Raw genomic sequence first — 17,730 nt, 5'->3', positions numbered from 1 at the left:
CAGAGAATTTAAGAATAGAGGTGGCATTTGGTCACGATAAAAAGCAAAGAACTTTTACACGGCTACAATTTTAGCATACTTTAAATGAAATCTTACATTAAATTTCGCCTCCAGGTGTTACAAACTGCTGCACCGGCGACAAGTTGTAACTATATTCATTTAGCTCTTTTATATAAGTATGTACCATAAAAGCTTTCAGAGAGGGCAAATTTTTTAATAAAGTGAAAAGAGAATCTTTCTCATTTCTACGAAAATATTAAGTAAATCTTAAAATACACCTTTGCAAGTATTAGTAGTAGTTTTAGACGACTTTATACTAAAACTGTATAGTACCTAAATAAAATATAATAATGCCTTTAAACGCCTAACATGGCTCATCAACCTGCACTTTACGATAAATTAGCTACGTGCAACGAATTTTGTACGCGCTACGCGAGAGCTACGCCGTAGCGGTCGTAGCATGTAACCGCTACGAAGCCAGCAGAGGGGTCTTGATTGACCTTGATCCACTTTCCTGTAACTAAATTGTGGGCCGCCCAGTTACCAGGACTTTCAACTTTGACGGCTTTAAAAGCCGATAAATTGAAACACTTTGAGTGCCTCTAAGTCTATTAATAAAACTTTTTTCATCGTAGATTTTGGCACGGTGTTGTTAGCCATTTGCTTTGTAACTAACTCATAAATTGAAAAGTGTTGTTTGTCCATTTATAACAGTTGTATTAATTTTATTAGGTACTTAACATTTTCCGTGACGACTATTTTCAACATGTATTTCTACTTTTAGTTTTTTATACAAAAAGAAGCTTGAAAGCGTCGTTCGAAAGCGCCGTTCTATCAAATTGCATTTTACACGAGGCAATATTCACTTGGCAGTAGTTCGCAGCGGCCCGCAAAAGTACTAGGGCGACAGAAACGGAGAGGGGTGGGCCCGCTTACACGTGCCGCTCGTGGGACGCGGCGCGCCTGTGTGCGGCAGTGTGCATGTGTGCGTGCGGCACGCTGGACGAGATAGGGTGGAATCAATATGCTCGTGAATTACATCGCTGACGACCGAAATAGATTTGTCTGTTAGTTAATTTTAATACTTGATGACACTTCGGGTTGGAGGATTTTGTCACTTTGTATGACGTTTTGGTTGATATTGAGGTACTTGACTTGACTTTAAATTTTGGGTCATTGGATAAAATTAATGTGGATGTAAAGTAAAATAAAGTTTAGCAATGACATAAAAATTTCACTAAAGTATATTTTGGGTATGGGGATGTACTCAAGTAAATATTATCAACCACGAATGAAACTAGGAAACACAAGTAGTGTAACCAATCAATTGTGTGTCGGCGTAGATGCTGTTTACATATTAATTTAGCTGTCAGTCCTTTGACTCGCCATTGTTTATTGAAGCTGTAAGTGTTAGTGAATCTACAATTAGTTAGCAACAAAGGAAATTTCTGATCTGATTTTGTAATAAAGTTATATAGAAGTATGGAGTAAAGGTCAGCCTGTGCGGGCTGTGGTGGGCTAAATATGTCAACTATAATTCTGGACAGGTAAAAATGGGTCAATCTGAAGATCAGCCCAGGAATCTGTATACACGACCTGGAAACATGAAACCTAAGTAAATTTATTTGAATTATAGTTACAATTCGGTGTATCTCTGTCAAGTTATATAATTACCAAAAAAAACTTAGCTGTGGTTATGCTACGTGATATCATAATGAATGTGTATAAAAATGACTTTTACCAATATATTTAAAACTATTTTCGCAACACGCTGTATTCTGCCGGGCGAAATGCTGTGATTTGATTACGAGTCAGCTGTTTGATGTATTGAATAGGGTGCGTGGCGTTTGCAATCGTTTGCGATGACCTCGGATCTAGTTCAATTTGCAATCTTATTGTGCTATTAATAATGTTTAAATTAATTACTCTTACTGAGTGGTGTATAATTCAATGTTTACTGTTTGTATGTCAATGTATGCTCTTGTAATAATTACCTAGTTTACGACGGATATCGATATTGAAAAAGAGGATTATGAGATTGCTTTTTTCAGAAATTACCTAAGGTACCGGGTTTGATGGCACTTACTATTTAATTTAAGATATGTATTGGCTTTAGAAGTTAAGTTAGCTTTATGTGACTGAATAAATACAATTTAGGTATATCATACAGTTTATTCCTTTAAAAATACATTGCTGTTATTCTAGGAGTAAATTGAAATTGTAATTAGCAAACGGCTAATATTCTACATAAACCACACGACGTAACAAAACTCATTTGAAACATGACAATCGCACTGTGTGACTGCGGATTGTTAAAGTATTTTCATACTAACGCAAAATGTAAATACGAAACAGGATTTTCATTTAAACCTTCACCTTATTGAAACTAAATACGATGGAAATGACATACTTATATGGAAATTACTTTCAGGATCATTTTACCTTTCTGATATTTTGTAACTTTCTCCAAGTTCAATATTTACTCTTTGGCTAGATTAATACGTATTGGCTAGTATAAAGTAGTAGAAAGATTATGTGTACTAATGTAATGATGAAACAAAATGTTCTTTCATATATATTCATAAAAAGTGCCGTGATTTAATATTGCATTCAGTAGTTTTTAATTTTGTACAATTAATACAAAAGTAATCTGAGTTCCTAATTCTTTCACCACCAAACCCAAGTGTTTGTCTTGATCACGCTAAGAAGAAGAAAAATAGACTATTGTCAAAGGAGTTAGTTATAGAAAACCTAAACGCATCGTCCTACACCTACATAAGAATAGGGCGGCAGTAAGCTTAGAAATCGAGTTTGTAATCCTAACTAATATTATAAATGTGAAAGTAACTGTGTCTGTCTGTCTGTCTGTCTGTCTGTCTGTTACTCTTTCACGCCAAAACTACTGAACGGATTTGAATGAAATTTGGTATACATACGGTCTAGACCCTGGGAAAGAACATAGGGTACTTTTTATCCCGGAATTCCCACGGGAAAACTTTTAAAGCGAAGCGAAGCGCGCGGGAACAGCTAGTATTGTATAATAGTGAAACCATGAGGCAATACAAGCGAATGCAGAAACTGCACGTGGCGTTCAATTAAACTCTTTTATTCTTTTTGTGGTAAACTTAAAGAGACTGCCACAACACCACCGCTTATAAATATACTGGAACGGTGCATTTACAATATACTGGAATAAAACATGTTAAGTACTTTGGTTTAGAAGTATTTACTTCATGTTACTTTATGTTTTATAAGTACCTAGGTAAGTATTTACTACATGAACGTTACAGTACTTTAGGTAGAAATGAAAGTGGAAACCTGTCATCTAGATTATTAGCAGATTTATGAAAAAAGCTTTGCTTTATATAATTTTTCCGTGTGGTAAAAGTAGGTTACACCTACGGCGCTTTGCAGTCTCCCTATCTTCCCAAAAACTATACCGTCGCGTCGCATTGTGAAAAAGTATTAAGTAGGTACAAATAAGAATATTTTCATTTTAAAAACATGAATGCCCTACTATTTACTTACAAATACTACTATGACAAAAAATCATCACCTCGGCTGTCCTCACGCAGTGGCTATAAATTGTTATTTTAATGAAATACTTATACATACAATTTCGTAGAAATATAAGTACAAACTTCAATTTCGAAACACTGTAAAGTATTAACTAATTACCACTCACTAAATTCCTTTACAAAGCGAGCGACTCTATTAATTTTAGTTCTCTAAAGCGCTTTTATCGGCCGGTTTATTTGATTACATCGCGTAGTCTAGAACTTTCGATGTTTTATCCCCCGCCCCTCACCCCTCTGCACTTTGATTTCCCCCCTGCCCTCCCCTGTAACTGCCAGTTCCAGAGATTCAAACGTAATTGGGATTATGATAGAGGCATTTTACATTTCATGCGGTAAGTAGTTTGAAATTGGAATGATGATATTAGGATTTCGTAGTGATGCATTTTATTATGTATAGATTTTAAAATTACTATTATTAACGTGTTTATGTTACGAGTAAGGGTAGTGTTAAAGTGTGACGAGAAACTTATGAATTTTGAGCAGATTTTTTTTGACGTTTAGAATTTCTAATTTCTAATTCAATATTTTTAAAGTTCTTCCTACTTTGATGAGGATGATCCTAATATAATTAAGGCGTTCCTATCGAATAAATAAAATTAACTATAACTATATCTTGGGTTTTTATTTTAACGTACGGGTCCCAAAGTTAAAATAACTGAAATAACAATGTTAACGCAAGTATAACGTCAATAAATTTCCAACGAATGGAAAGACGGTAAGTTAGTTTAAGCTTCGATAACGTGCCGTCAATTCTTGAAGATAAATAAAACAAGATTTTCTTACACATTATATTTTCCTGTAAAATTAACTCACCAGTGTAAGAAAAAGTGTCATAAGTGAGCTTAACATTATTTTTTCGCGGAAATGTTTTTCGACGTATTTTTTATCATTTCGGATTCTAATGATGGTTAAAATTATTGTTTAATGCCTTTCCTGTACAGTGTACAATGCCGAACATAATTATTATGATTGACTGATGACAAATTATAGCAAGACTTATAAAAATATAAAGTTAATTTCAGCCATTGCAATAGAAAAAAAAAACATGTTACACGCATGCCTAGATACGTCATATTAGCTACCTGCATGAAAATTTTCAGCGAGATCCGCGCCGTGGTTTGAGTTGCGTTGATAAATCAGTCAGTCCCTTTGCCTTTGATGTGGGCCAAATACTCCGAAAACATTTACATATTTTTACCGGATGTAGGATCATTTTGAAACACGGTATATCATCATCTTTATCCACTGCTGGACATACATACCGCTACCACTGTGAATAAGTACAGTATAATAATTAAAACTATTTATATTACGTACCTATATGCTACCTATAACTACAATTAGGTACCTATAACCTCATGATTTAATAGAGTTCGTGAAATGCACATCTCAATCACAGAACGTCAATTTAATAATGAGAACGAGAGAGAAAAGAGTCTCCTACTAACAGTCTTTTGAGCTTTACACGTGGAACCCCTTACAATGGGGACTGACTCACACACACACACACACACACACACACACACACTTAGATATATACTCACACCTGCACGCCATTAGGTGAAGTTTTTGCTAAAAGTGTGCCAACTTCATCATGTGCATATTGTAATTTACGTAAGTATTTAAAATTTCATGGCCCTCTTTTTATCTAAGATATGCTTAGTAATCTTGAGTATGTTAAGTACTTAAAAAAATACATATTCTGATGGATCATATTTGCGGATTTAAATCCCGGATTTTGCAAATTCTTTCAATGAAGTTTAATTTTAAAAAACAATGGGTAGACCCATTGTTTTTTAAACTTTAATCAAGTCACCGAATAATAACTAGTACCAGTAACCAAGTCCCCTCTTGTGATAACTCGTCTTCAGTATTATAAGCACCATCGTGTGGCTTAGGGCTTAGCGGTGTTCAAAAATATTCCAGTGCAAAAATATTGTATAAGGTGCTTTGCTATAAAGTCAATACACAATCCTAGATTAAGTAGTTTTTTTACCAAAATCAGTAAGTAATGTGGATGCATATTTTATGCTTTATATCACATATGAGGAGATAGCACGACTAGCATGACATTGTTACAATCGCGGAGCATTGTTCAATCTGCTCTATTACACGAAAACGCGTCTGTAAACGCAAGCCAAGACACTTTAAAGCCGACGACTATACACACCGCACAATGGGGCCTAGTGAGGTAAGTTTGTGCAGCGGTTGTCACACTGCTTTGTTACTCACTGGATGTGTAAATTTTGTTAGAGTGATACTTCGTTGTGGGCTCAAAGAGAAAGAATGGGCTACGTAGTGTTGCATGCGCGTTGCTACTGTTTAACACGAACATAGGTAGGTACGAGTGTATGTAGCGACCGCGTTTGTTAGTCTAGGCCAGTTTTATAGGGCCTGTGGTCGATTTTTTTTAAATACAATGGATTTGTACCATTTAATGCAATTTACCTCAGTGAGAGTGTTGTACAGTGCATATGTTAATATTTTATTTATTTTTGTAAATAGTACAATTCATGTAAGCTGCATTATAAGCTGCTCATTAAACCATTGATTAAAATCGTTAATGTCATCTTTTCCCAAGAGGTAAATACTTAAAAATAAAAAAATAAATACTTAAAGCCAGCCAACAAGGGTTGGCTGGAAGAAATAGCTTTTTGGCAATAAGCCCGATTTTGTACATTGTCTGTATTTTATTTGAATGTTTAGCTCTTTTTTTACTTTATAAGGTACAATAAAGTGTTCATAAATAAATAAATAAACCAGTTGGGAACGTTATGTAGGTACCTATTTTGATATTTTTTATGACATAAAGTTTGTCAATCTGTTATAGTTTCAGGTAACAATTCAAACACCTGCAAAGTTAAACTGAACTTCAGTGCGCGTCTCTGCTTCGTAATATTGGGGAAACAAATAAAACTTTCTGTTAATTACACGATTCCTCGCGACTTAAACTTGGCGCTGTTACATTGAAACTAGGGGCGGACTGGGCGTGCATAGCTGTATAGGAGCACACTGCAATAAGGGTCGTGCTGGGAAGTTTGTGCACCGATGTCTAGTACCAGCTTTGTAACAGAACAGACATTCTCCTGTGTAATGGACTTTTCATGTGCTGTACGAAAAATGGGGTTCTTGAATTGGTGCACTAAATGATCCTACTACACAATTATAATGTTATTTTTATAAGTATATAAATCCTGCAGCATTTAAATAAGTAAAAAATAGCCAATTATTGTGTAACTAGTACTTTTAAAATACTTTTGTTAACTTTGGTACCCAGAACAAAATTATGTCATGTAAACCTTACAGGCAATACTTATTAAAGTTATAACATGCTTTGGCCACCACTTAGTTCAACGTGCATGCATGTAGGGGTGCCTAATTGCATATGTACATACATGTGTAGGGCATAGCTACTGAGTGATGTGTAGAGGAGCGAAAGATAAACGAGGCCTGAAAAGTAAGAGTGAGCAAATGTTGGTGCGCGGTAGACCGAGATAAGAATTAGATCGGGTTGTTAGTCAACCGGATAACATAAGAGTATATACGTAGGTTTGAATGTAGAATTTCCTGTTAGGTATTCGTTCATGCAGAAATGGGATGAAATCATACATGTATAATTATAAAAAATATTAGATTATACTTATTTGTGTGCGTATCAAAAGACAAATTGAACCAGCGTTTATTAAACTTATTTTCATGAGAAATTTTGATTATTGTATATAATATGTATATTAAGATTTAGTAGGTACCTAATATTCAAGTATTTGAGCCATTTTACTATAGCTTATGAATACTTAAACGTTATCAAGTATTTAATCTAATAAAAATATATGAATAACAACGAGTGCTAAGTTGTAAGTAGTTCAGTTAGCATCATCGATATTTCTCTCACTCTCCAGTGAGTAGATATTGCAGAAAAGATAAGATACAATTATGGAGTCGGTCAGGTTGAAAATATCCGGAGCGTGTTATCTTAGAAATAGCGCTTTCATAAATTATTCATCGTGTCTCCAACGTCACTTCAATGTAACTTGAACATGTCTTGCTCGCACCGTTGTTTAGCGTGTGTAATGTAGCGAACGTATGGAATTTACATACTGAATCTATTTACATCGCTGAAGGTTAATCATTTGCCTACCATTGCAGAGGCTAGGAGGTTCTAACCTAACCGAATCAATCTAAAGAAAGGAAATACGACTTGTATTTGTCGTTAAATATTTTCCATTCATCAATAATCGATCATTGTTGGATAAAATATGTTATACGGGATAATCTGTCCGATAGAAGTTTATGTCAAGTTACCTATGAGTTAATTAATATTATGTATGTGTGTAAGTATTATAAAAGTATTTTAGGGAAATTTTGGTTGAATAAAACGAGTAGCAGATGTTGCTTAGGATATCGACCTACAAGCACCATTTTGTTATTAAGAACCTGAAGAAATTGTGGTTCTTAGATCGGATATAGCTACTTAGTTTACAAATAGTTTTCAGGTAGGTATTCCTGTCCAATATACCATCCAACTACCTAACGCAACCGAAACAAGCGACGTAAGTATTTCAAACTTCCATTGCGAAGTACCTGGTGACGGACCGACCAATGATCGGCGGGCACTGCGCATAGCTCCAATGGAGTGAAGTATGCAGCAGACTTGCGGGCGGTGGATAAGCCAACCACGTGGCGAGCTGGCGACCACACCGCTTAACTTGGCTTCGTGTTAGTGACGGCGGGTAACCAAACACTTGGAAAGTTATGTCATTATTGCGTCTTCAGATATTTCATGTGCTTACGGCTAGGTATTAAAAATATAAAATACAGGTCACATAAAGTGGTTTGTGCTTTATACATAAATTATTTTATTCGGACAGTCGGATACGGACAGGATGTACGTTGCGTTACTAGGTATATGAAGAAAAAAACTCGGTTCTAACTAGGCAAAATGCAATTTGATTAAATCGTCATGATTTCACCAGTTGTCATCATATTGACACCTTTCATGGTATTCCTTAATAGTATACCTACTATACACCAGCGCCTCGTCACTACCAAAGCTTATTGAAATCGGTCGACCAAGTTAAGAAATAATTCTGATGAATTCGCTTATCGAGCCCATCATTGTACGTGTTCACTTTGATCGTGGAAGTAGGTACAAAATCACTTGCTAATAGCTACTAAATGCTCAATAACATATTAAATAGGTCACAAAGGCTTAAACTGTTTTCAGGTCACTTGCTATACCTATCTATTACAGACAAATTACAGACTAGCCGACTGGAAAATGCACTTAAAAATGCCGTTATAAAGGTGCATGCATCGCAGTATGTAATAGCGAGTAGTGAAGACTCTACTACTTACGTAAAATGAATTTCGGACGAAAATAAACGCTTACGATGGCCCTTTGACCTTATTGTTCAGTGAACCTACTCTGAGGTAAACTGACAATTAACTATATCACCTATCTACACCTTTACTTATACTCTTCTCCACAACAAAATGATGATCAAGAGCGGCGTATGAACTATACTTTGTATAGGTGCGGCGCTTCCCATTCTGATTTTCTAATCCTTTCACCACAGTGACCTGTAGACCTAGTCCAGCTCTCGTGTGTGTCACCCAGACGCAAAAAAAAAGATTCTCAATTTTCGAAATACTATATTCATTTTGTCATTGTACACCTACTCATGTATAGGACAATTTATGGTTTTGATTGTAACGTTTCATAATCATTTTCATCTTTTCCCAAGGGTGCCTACTTATTAGCGTAAATTTTCAGTAAAATCATCATCATAATCAGCCCATAATCCTCTGCTGCACAATATCTTCAGCCTTTCTCATCCAGTCACTACTGGCTACCAGTCTAACACTATCACTGTGATTCTTGCCTGTCTGTGGTAACTTTTATCCCACTGGTCGTCGTTTTTTCGGCAGATTTTAAGAGCTATATATGTTGTTCAGTTTAGTTTTTATGCAATCCTTCAGAGAAACAACTCCAACCATAGCTCGAGTTCCATGGCCCGATAAGTGACTTGAAACCGGTGGGCAAGTCCAACCTTCAGTGTCCACGTTCCTGAACCACACGCCACCGGCCCGACGCACTGATTGAAGACATTATTACTCGTACGAAAAACTATTCCGTGAATACAACAGTTGACGACAAAAATAAATGACAAAGGCTTTTCCGTTGACGACAAAACGAAGGTTTATTATTCCTCAAATAAATATTTTATTTTATCAATTACCAATTCCAAGTAGCTGCCAACACAAAAGTAGGTACCTACCTACGCCTACTTCCACATTTACTTCCAATACCTAGTCAATAAGGCGGTGGTTAGCGAGTAATAACATTTCATTACGAATTACGATGCCGATACATGGGGACATATGGATTTGTCATTTTAAATTGATTATCCAGTCGTAAGTAAATATATGATAGAAAATACGGTACGCACGGGTGTTAAGGGGACGATAATACATTTTTCAAACCTTCTAAGTGTTGTAAATCGTAGAAAAATGGTGTACTTTACTGATTTATGGTTTAAATTACCCGAAAAATACATACCTACTATTACCGTGAAGCCATGGGATAAGTTAATTACGTTTCATGTTTTATAACAGACAGTCGAATATGATAGGTAACGAACATAGTAAAATTCTACAGGCACATCCTTCACCGTTTAACAAAAATCTTTACCAGCCGGGATTCGAATACATGACCATCGGCACTCCAGAGTTACTAATAGCTACACACCCCGTCGGCCACGTCGTAAATCACGGCCGGGTTTAGTCGCGGCGCTGAGCCGCTTCCCTCGTGACCCAATACGGCAGGGGTTCAACCCAATTGCTTTCATCCCAGAAAATATACAACTGCCAATGAGTTACAAGTGATTTTTTTTCTGTAAAAGCTGACCATACAATGTTAGAATGACCAACTACAGTTTGTCAGAAAAGTGCTAGAACTTTGTTACAACACCGTCTTGATTTCGTGTGCTTAAGTAATTATAGTTTTTACTGCAAAATAAAATGCACAACACGTAATCCATCAAACTTAGAAGTTTACTAAGGAATATTTTAAAATAAACCTGATGTTTGTATACAGTGATAACCTCCCCTTAACACAGTGGGCAGTTTCACATGGAAAAAAATGCATGTCAAAATAAGTAGAAGCCAGTAATACATCTGATTACTGGGCCTTGTTAATTACATAATGAAGCGGTTATGCTCGCGGCCGGCACATTATGTCATCAAACTTAATACATTCCCACGCCCAGATCGTTAGCTGGTGTCGGCATTATAATTCTCATATTTTTTATGTTTTACCAAGGAAAATTGTTAATCGATTTTTGAAAATACAGTTGGATTTAAGTTCCACTGTTTTATCAGGCATTACACGAGCTAATTTTGCTAAACCCGCACTGTGTTATGTTACTTATACAAAAGATTACGTCATGAAACACCAGCATATTATCTAAAGCGGTAATAAGTTTAATTTGAACTAAAGTGAAAGTTGTGGTGGAACAACGGCCGCCGACACAACTTGTATGTAACTTTTAAACTTGTTCCGACTCCGCCGGGCGCAGGGCCGTTTAGATCAATTTGCCTCATAAATATTGTGAGTTATCGGGTATTCACTTTAAATTAATAGCTCGGAGAATTTGCGGTGTATGCAGTCTGCGTAGGATGTGTAAAATCTACACCTTTCATGTAAAAATACACTTTTTAAAGAAAAAAGTATCATGAAAACGTTAGGCTAATTACTGCTAAAATCACAGCAATCGAATTAACGGTTTAAACAGCAATCCAACTCTAAGCAAGTCTAAAAAGTGGAAGCTCAATCCAATTGAAGTCAAGCCAGCCAGCCTGAAATTACGTAAAACCTCAAAGCTGTGACCCGACGACACCATTACAGACGAACCAGGCACGCATACAGACGCCGTCAGTGTAAACTAGGCGGGCGGTGCAATGTAAGTATGCAGTGCAATATAGAAGCTCGGCACGTGTAAGCTTTCAGGGTCGCCCGCCACCCCCTGCCCGTTGCTGGGCGCCTAGTATCTCTCCGCTGTAAATGGACTCGTTTTAGACACGATTTTCTTTGAAATGAATATGTTTTTTTTGAAGCTCTCAAATCTTTGGAATTTTATGAAGGTTAAACGTAGGAGGGGATTATTTGAGGAATTGTTTTACTTTTCTATTTACACCGGTTTGATTTTATAAGCCTCTTACTTTATTATTTGTTAGGAAAAAACGTTCTCCTTCGCATTGATTTAAAATGCAAGCCATTTTTTCCGTAAGTAGGTGGGCAAGTAACGATTTTACCCGTTGTAAAAGAAACTTCTTTTGAAACCAAACGATTCTATTTGCGTTTATAAAAGGTGGGACCGCGCGGCCGCTCGCCGCCGCCGCGTCAGTAAAGCCGATTACACTTTGCCCTGAGAGTTTTCTCTCTATTGTACTCAGAGACACGTATACTTAGCTCGGAGAAATATTTGGACGCCGCGGCAGAAATACTGAATATTATGAAGGCACGGTTTAATATATTGTTCTGTGAAACTGCAAGAGTCGTGTATGAAGGAGTCATAAGCTTGCCTTTATTTTGTCTTCTAGCTTGTCTAGGTATAATTTTGTGTGATCATAACGTTCCCTGTACGGTTGAATACTGGTTTTCTTGTACCTTTGTGCAAATATGAAATTGTGGCTACTGTACAAATAAGTTTTCTTTCTTTACCCACGATGTCCCATCGTATGTTGTCCTGATTCCGTATTCACACACACATTTTCAAGAATGTAACCCATCACTTTTCCTTCATCAGATCAACTTCAGGTCACCAGGTTATAAGGTCAATACGTTCAAATTGTCGTAGTGATTTTTGAATGAAAAGCCAAAACCTATAAAATCTAAACCTAAATCCATTTATTATTAACTACCCAATACCATGAAAAACGTAGCATAGATAGGCATAATTAATATGAACGTAAACTATCGAGCTAACCAGTTAATTTTCTCTTCCACTTCATAATAAACTAGTTTGCTGGTTACATCTCTCTCGACCGGGATTCCAATGAGATTCAGTTTGAGCGAATCGTTTTAAAGTTCTAGTGAAAATCGGTTGTAAGAGAAACTTGCATTTATATTGTACCTATTCTATTATTTATGGTTTATTTATAAACTTAGTATTATGCGTCTTATTATTTATAAATATATATTTTTACTTAATGTACCTACTTATATCTACTTATACACCAACCTAGCTTACTCAAATATACACACATTCCACACATACACACACACACACACAACACAACACAACCCATCCTAATTAAGTACCTCGCGTTCGTGACTGAGGTCACAACTCTTAGGGCCAGCTGAAAACCAGCGCTGTGGCCTCCTGGGCACAGCACACGCTGAGCTGGTGCCTTTTTGACGCTCTGGACAGCAACCGTGCTTGTTTGTATTATTTTCTGTTTTTTTCTTTTCATATAAATTATTTGTAGTATTCTTTTTTTCTTTTTGTTTCTGTTTTTTATTGTTCAGTGTGTCAAATAAATGTTTCTTTCTTTCTTTCTTTCTTCTTTCTTTTCTTGATCCGATATTGTTTTGTTGAAGTAGTTCTCTTCTCTAGTTGTATTTAATTTATAACAGCAGTGATATCTGTTACAGTATAATAACGAATTTAATAAGACCATTCTACATTATTTGATTATCTGTAATTATAAAATATTTTCAATGGGAGAATATCCAGAAATTTGTTTCAATATAATCTCTCTCAATTTTGATTAAAGATCGTCTATAAAGGCTACGCAAGGGCTTTGCAAAGTTACTATTAAGCTATTACGAAAAATAACATTTGAATCTTTTGAATCGCTACGAAACTCGTAGCATGCTACGAGCGTAGCCCTGCTACGAAATACGTAGCACTGTTACGATATTGTAATACTCGTATATTTTTTTTAACCCTTTTGTGAATTCCCTTTGTCTAGCCCTATTGTCTTGTTGAGAAGCGACCGGGGACAATAACAAATTCCTGCAAACTTCATAAATTTTACAAAATTTACAAATTGAGTTGTTAAGAGCCGACGGCAGTTGTCACGTTATTCGTCGTCCTCCTTTTAATTCCTTGTTAGGGTGTATTTGATAAGTTATTATTTACGCACTGCATAATATAGATAGATAAAGCTTGTATCCTAATTTAATAGTATCCTATTCTGGGTATAAGTATATGCCCACGTCTGGATGACCCAAGAAGAGCGCAAAGGCACTATACAGCACTTACTTTACACTTTTTTGTATCTAGTAATCAGTATAAGCAACTGATTACTGATGAGGATGACCAAAGACAAATCATTGAAGAGCTCCTCCAACCTATGTAGTGGAAGACTATATTGGCTCATGATTTTCAGTCATATCGGTTTGTCCAAATATTATCTTAGTAAGTTTTAATAAATAAATAAGAAGCAAAAGCTCTCTACATAATAAGAAAATAAAAGGCCAGCTCTTCACATCTAATAATTTATCAACCTAATTTTAAAACTTTTTCATTTAAAATGGTTTTAAATGAATCAGATATTTTTGCTTTGCTAACTGCTTACGTTATTTCAGAACATAAGATTTTATAGATTATACTAACAATCAAAAAGACGCACTAACATGTATAGCGCACCTACCTAGACCAAATTAATTAATGAGATGAATCCAATCAACCAATTATCATCATAAGGACTTAATATTTCTGGCCACCGCCGACATTGTTATCAATTTCATTAACTGGCCCGATTATCATCGCCTCGATGGTTTTATTGCAATCACATCAAAAGATAATAAATTAAATTGCTGAGTAATGACATAGTGTACTGGTAACCACAACTCCAATGACATTTAATTTTAAACCGTTGTTGGGCAGTAAAAACTGATTCTGATTGGAGATTAACGGCTGCAGAGATTCTGCAAAGGTAACGTAAGGCTTCTTTTGGAACGGAATAAGGTGTATATTAGAATGGTGGGAGTTTAATTTTATCGTGGCAGGTTGTCGCGCCTGTACTCAGGGTGCGTAGGGAGGCGGGCGGTCCTGCCGCGACGGAGGGTGGTGTAACACAACCTCCTCGCAACCTCTAGTCTCCTGGTATTATTTGGCATTGACTAGAACGAATCGTTTGACGACTGGTTGGACGATTTTGATCCGTTAGTCCTTAGAGTTTAAAGTTTGCTGGATTATTTTGCTTTAGCTTATTGAGTTATTTCACGTTTTAAGAGATAAGCTTGATAACTATTCCTTAAAAATACATGATTCATAATAAAATGATTGTTTGTTTAGTTATATGATTAATTGATCAACTGCCTCTGTGGTCTAGTGGTAGAAGCTTCGCTTCATGACCCAGAGGTCCCGGGTTCGATTCCCGGGTGGGACCATCAATTTGTGTTTCTAAATTGTGGTTCTAAGTTTGGTTAGGACATAGAAGGCTGATCACCTGATGTCCGAAACAGTGAAACGATCCATGCTGTCGGATGGGCATGTAAAGCAGTCGGTCCTGCGCCTAGCTCTCTCCAGTCGTGTCGGTCAATCCGTCCCATTGGGCTATGAGAGTGATTGAACAGAGAGTGCTCCTGTGTACTGCGCACACACTTGGGCACTATAATCTACTCCTGCGTAGATGGCTGATCTCCATTGAGATTGGCCGCCGTAGTCGAAATTCGGCTAGGAGGACATTATTAATTGAATCAGTTATACAGGGATGGAAAATAAAAATGGGTTATTTAGGGGAATTACCTTAAAACTTTAGCTAAATTACCTTCTAAAAAGCAGCTTGGAATCCCATTTATATATTTTTGTCTTAGAATGCAGTTATGTTTCTTTTAAAAATAAAGTAACCCTTCTTAAAAATAAGCTATTTAGAAATTAAGGTACATCCGCTCCATGGCCTATCCGTTCGGAAGCACACACTATATCCGGTCAAGCAGTTGCAACGATATTGTGACTGCAAGGACTGTTGTATTTTTATTTTGTTTGAATTCAAATAATATTTTCTTTATTTTTACTTATTTAAAACATATTCCTGTAAGTTCTTTTTAGAGAGCGGTGGTAGTGCTCCGTCGGGTAAGCGCCCGCTATTCCAGTCGTAATGTTTGCCACTTACACGCATAAAATAAGGAGATTTCAACGTTTAGGAATATTTTACCCCTTTTAATGAAAAATATCCAAATATACCTCTATATCTAAATAAATTTAAAATTCTCGATCCAACAGGAAGTTTTTAAACTTTTGAATGTATGTGACAGATCAGTATGTTTTATTTCCAAATGGAAATTAGGGCCGCAAAAATTGCAATCACAAAGGATTGGAAAATTATGAATGTACCTACTTCAAGCTTCTAATCTTTAGGGTTCTGTAGGTACCTCATAAGGTAAAAACCCTTTTATAGGATCACTCCGGTGTCCGTCCGTCTGTCTGTTAAGACTTTTAGTTATCTAGTCAAGGCGTGGAGATATGTATGTAGTTGAAATTTAAACAATATTTTTAATTAAATGATTCTTAGGGGCTGTGAAAAATAAATTTTCTATGTTAACGTAAAATGATTTAGCCATTTATTTTATGAAAATAAACTACTAGGTACTTTGAAACTCTGAGGTAAATCAAAAATCTTACGATATTTCCCGATAACTTAGATCTACGAATTTTGTTCAAGCAGTACAGTATTTCCGGGAAAATCTGAATATTAGTGTTATTTTGTTTTTCATAGTGTTTGCATGAAAAACACATTAATGTTTGGTGGTTATAGTTTTTCTTGTAAGTACCTACTTGTTGTAATTGTTACGGAACCCTTCGTGTGCGAGTCCGCTCACACTTTAGCAGTTTTTTTTTTTTATATTTGAAATCTTTCATAATTTACATGAAGCATACCAATTATATTTTTGCCAGCAATAAATAAGATGTTTTTGTAAAAAACAGAAACATGGCAATTGTACCTAGTAAATTTTAGTATATATGTATTTTAAGTTTTTTGTTAGTGTTCCAAATGAAATTTTCATAGTTCTAGAATAGAATACATGACTATAAGTTTTAATTTTTTGACCAAAACTATGGAGTATATTACGACTCACAAAGGGATACCGTATCTTCTGTGTTCTTCTAACTTAGTGGTTTGATTTTTTCACGACTTCAGGGGACCGTAAGCCAGGGTGGTTCTAATTTTATCTCAATATCTCCGCACGACCCAGTGAAACAATCTGCCCAGACGGAGGGACGGGTATCCACCCGTCTTGCAGGTTTCAGATTTTTTTCAGCTTTTTAGCTCAAAAAATTGTTAAAATAAACCTTTTAAAAAAGTTAGAAACAATAATTTCATATTCTGCTTTGATAAGTACACCAAACGCACGTGATTTTTATTATTTGCAAAGAGTGTTCTAAAAGTGAACTAAAAACTTTTAAAACTTTTTTTTATCATTTTGAAACTTATTTAACTCCTCAATCCTTCCTTCAAAAATACTGCGACCCATAAATTGAATAACCCCCTAGCCGTAGTCTAGTAAAAATAATCCGTCACCAGCCCACAAACCCACAAACATTACGCGTCACTTTTAAATAATCATGAGCCATTTACAAGTTGAAAGAGAAAGTTCAAGCATGAAAACCCGGTTTCCCACATTCCGGCACTAAAAGGGAAAACTCTCAACTTTCCGGATGAAACGAGCGGAACAGTGATATAGACAATGATGCGGGTGTGAGCGGGCGAGGGCGAGCGGTGTAAGCTTACCTCCTGCGCTGTGCTGGTCGCCTGGTACCGCGTTACGCTGGCTGTAAGTGTCTGGGCGCGCTGCAGCGGCGCGCGGTCCCGGAAGGCTCGGCGGCGACTGCTGGCGGCGGCGGCTGCACGGGGGTGGTGCACTCGGTGCAAGCGAGACCCCGCCCCGCCCCCTCGGCGCACGCTCCCTCACTTTCTGCCCTACTGCTCGCCTTCACACCCAACTTACACGCCGTTAATGCAATTTGTAACTGAGCTTCTTCACTGAAAACTTTTAATGACTGTCACAACTGAGTGTTTGACCCGCGGAATTATTTTATTCACTTCACTTAAACGGTACTCGGCCTATTGCCTATTAGGCACTTCAAAGTTCTAACCCCTTCACTGTTCCATCGCTGAGTCCGTGTTACGTGTAATCGTG

At 36.5% G+C, this 17,730-nt stretch overlaps 1 protein-coding gene across 4 annotated transcripts in view; it reads right to left on the bottom strand.

Annotated features, from left to right (window-relative positions):
• Nucleotides 1-17,443, bottom strand: part of LOC105384425 (sex determination protein fruitless) — a 63,772-nt gene extending 46,329 nt beyond the window's left edge. Inside the window, exon 1 of one of the 4 annotated variants that reach the window (XM_038120151.2) lies at nucleotides 17,322-17,443. The gene's annotated coding sequence lies outside the window, so the exon portion shown is untranslated. The remainder of the gene's footprint in view (nucleotides 1-17,321) is intronic. The other 3 variants (XM_038120152.2, XM_038120159.2, XM_038120153.2) reach the window with 3 other exon arrangements.
• Nucleotides 17,444-17,730: the final 287 nt, after the last annotated feature.

The sequence above is a fragment of the Plutella xylostella genome, chromosome 6 (genome assembly GCF_932276165.1).
Source record: "Plutella xylostella chromosome 6, ilPluXylo3.1, whole genome shotgun sequence".
In the NCBI taxonomy this organism is placed as follows: domain Eukaryota; kingdom Metazoa; phylum Arthropoda; class Insecta; order Lepidoptera; family Plutellidae; genus Plutella; species Plutella xylostella.
This window is presented reverse-complemented; position numbering and strand designations above follow the sequence as displayed.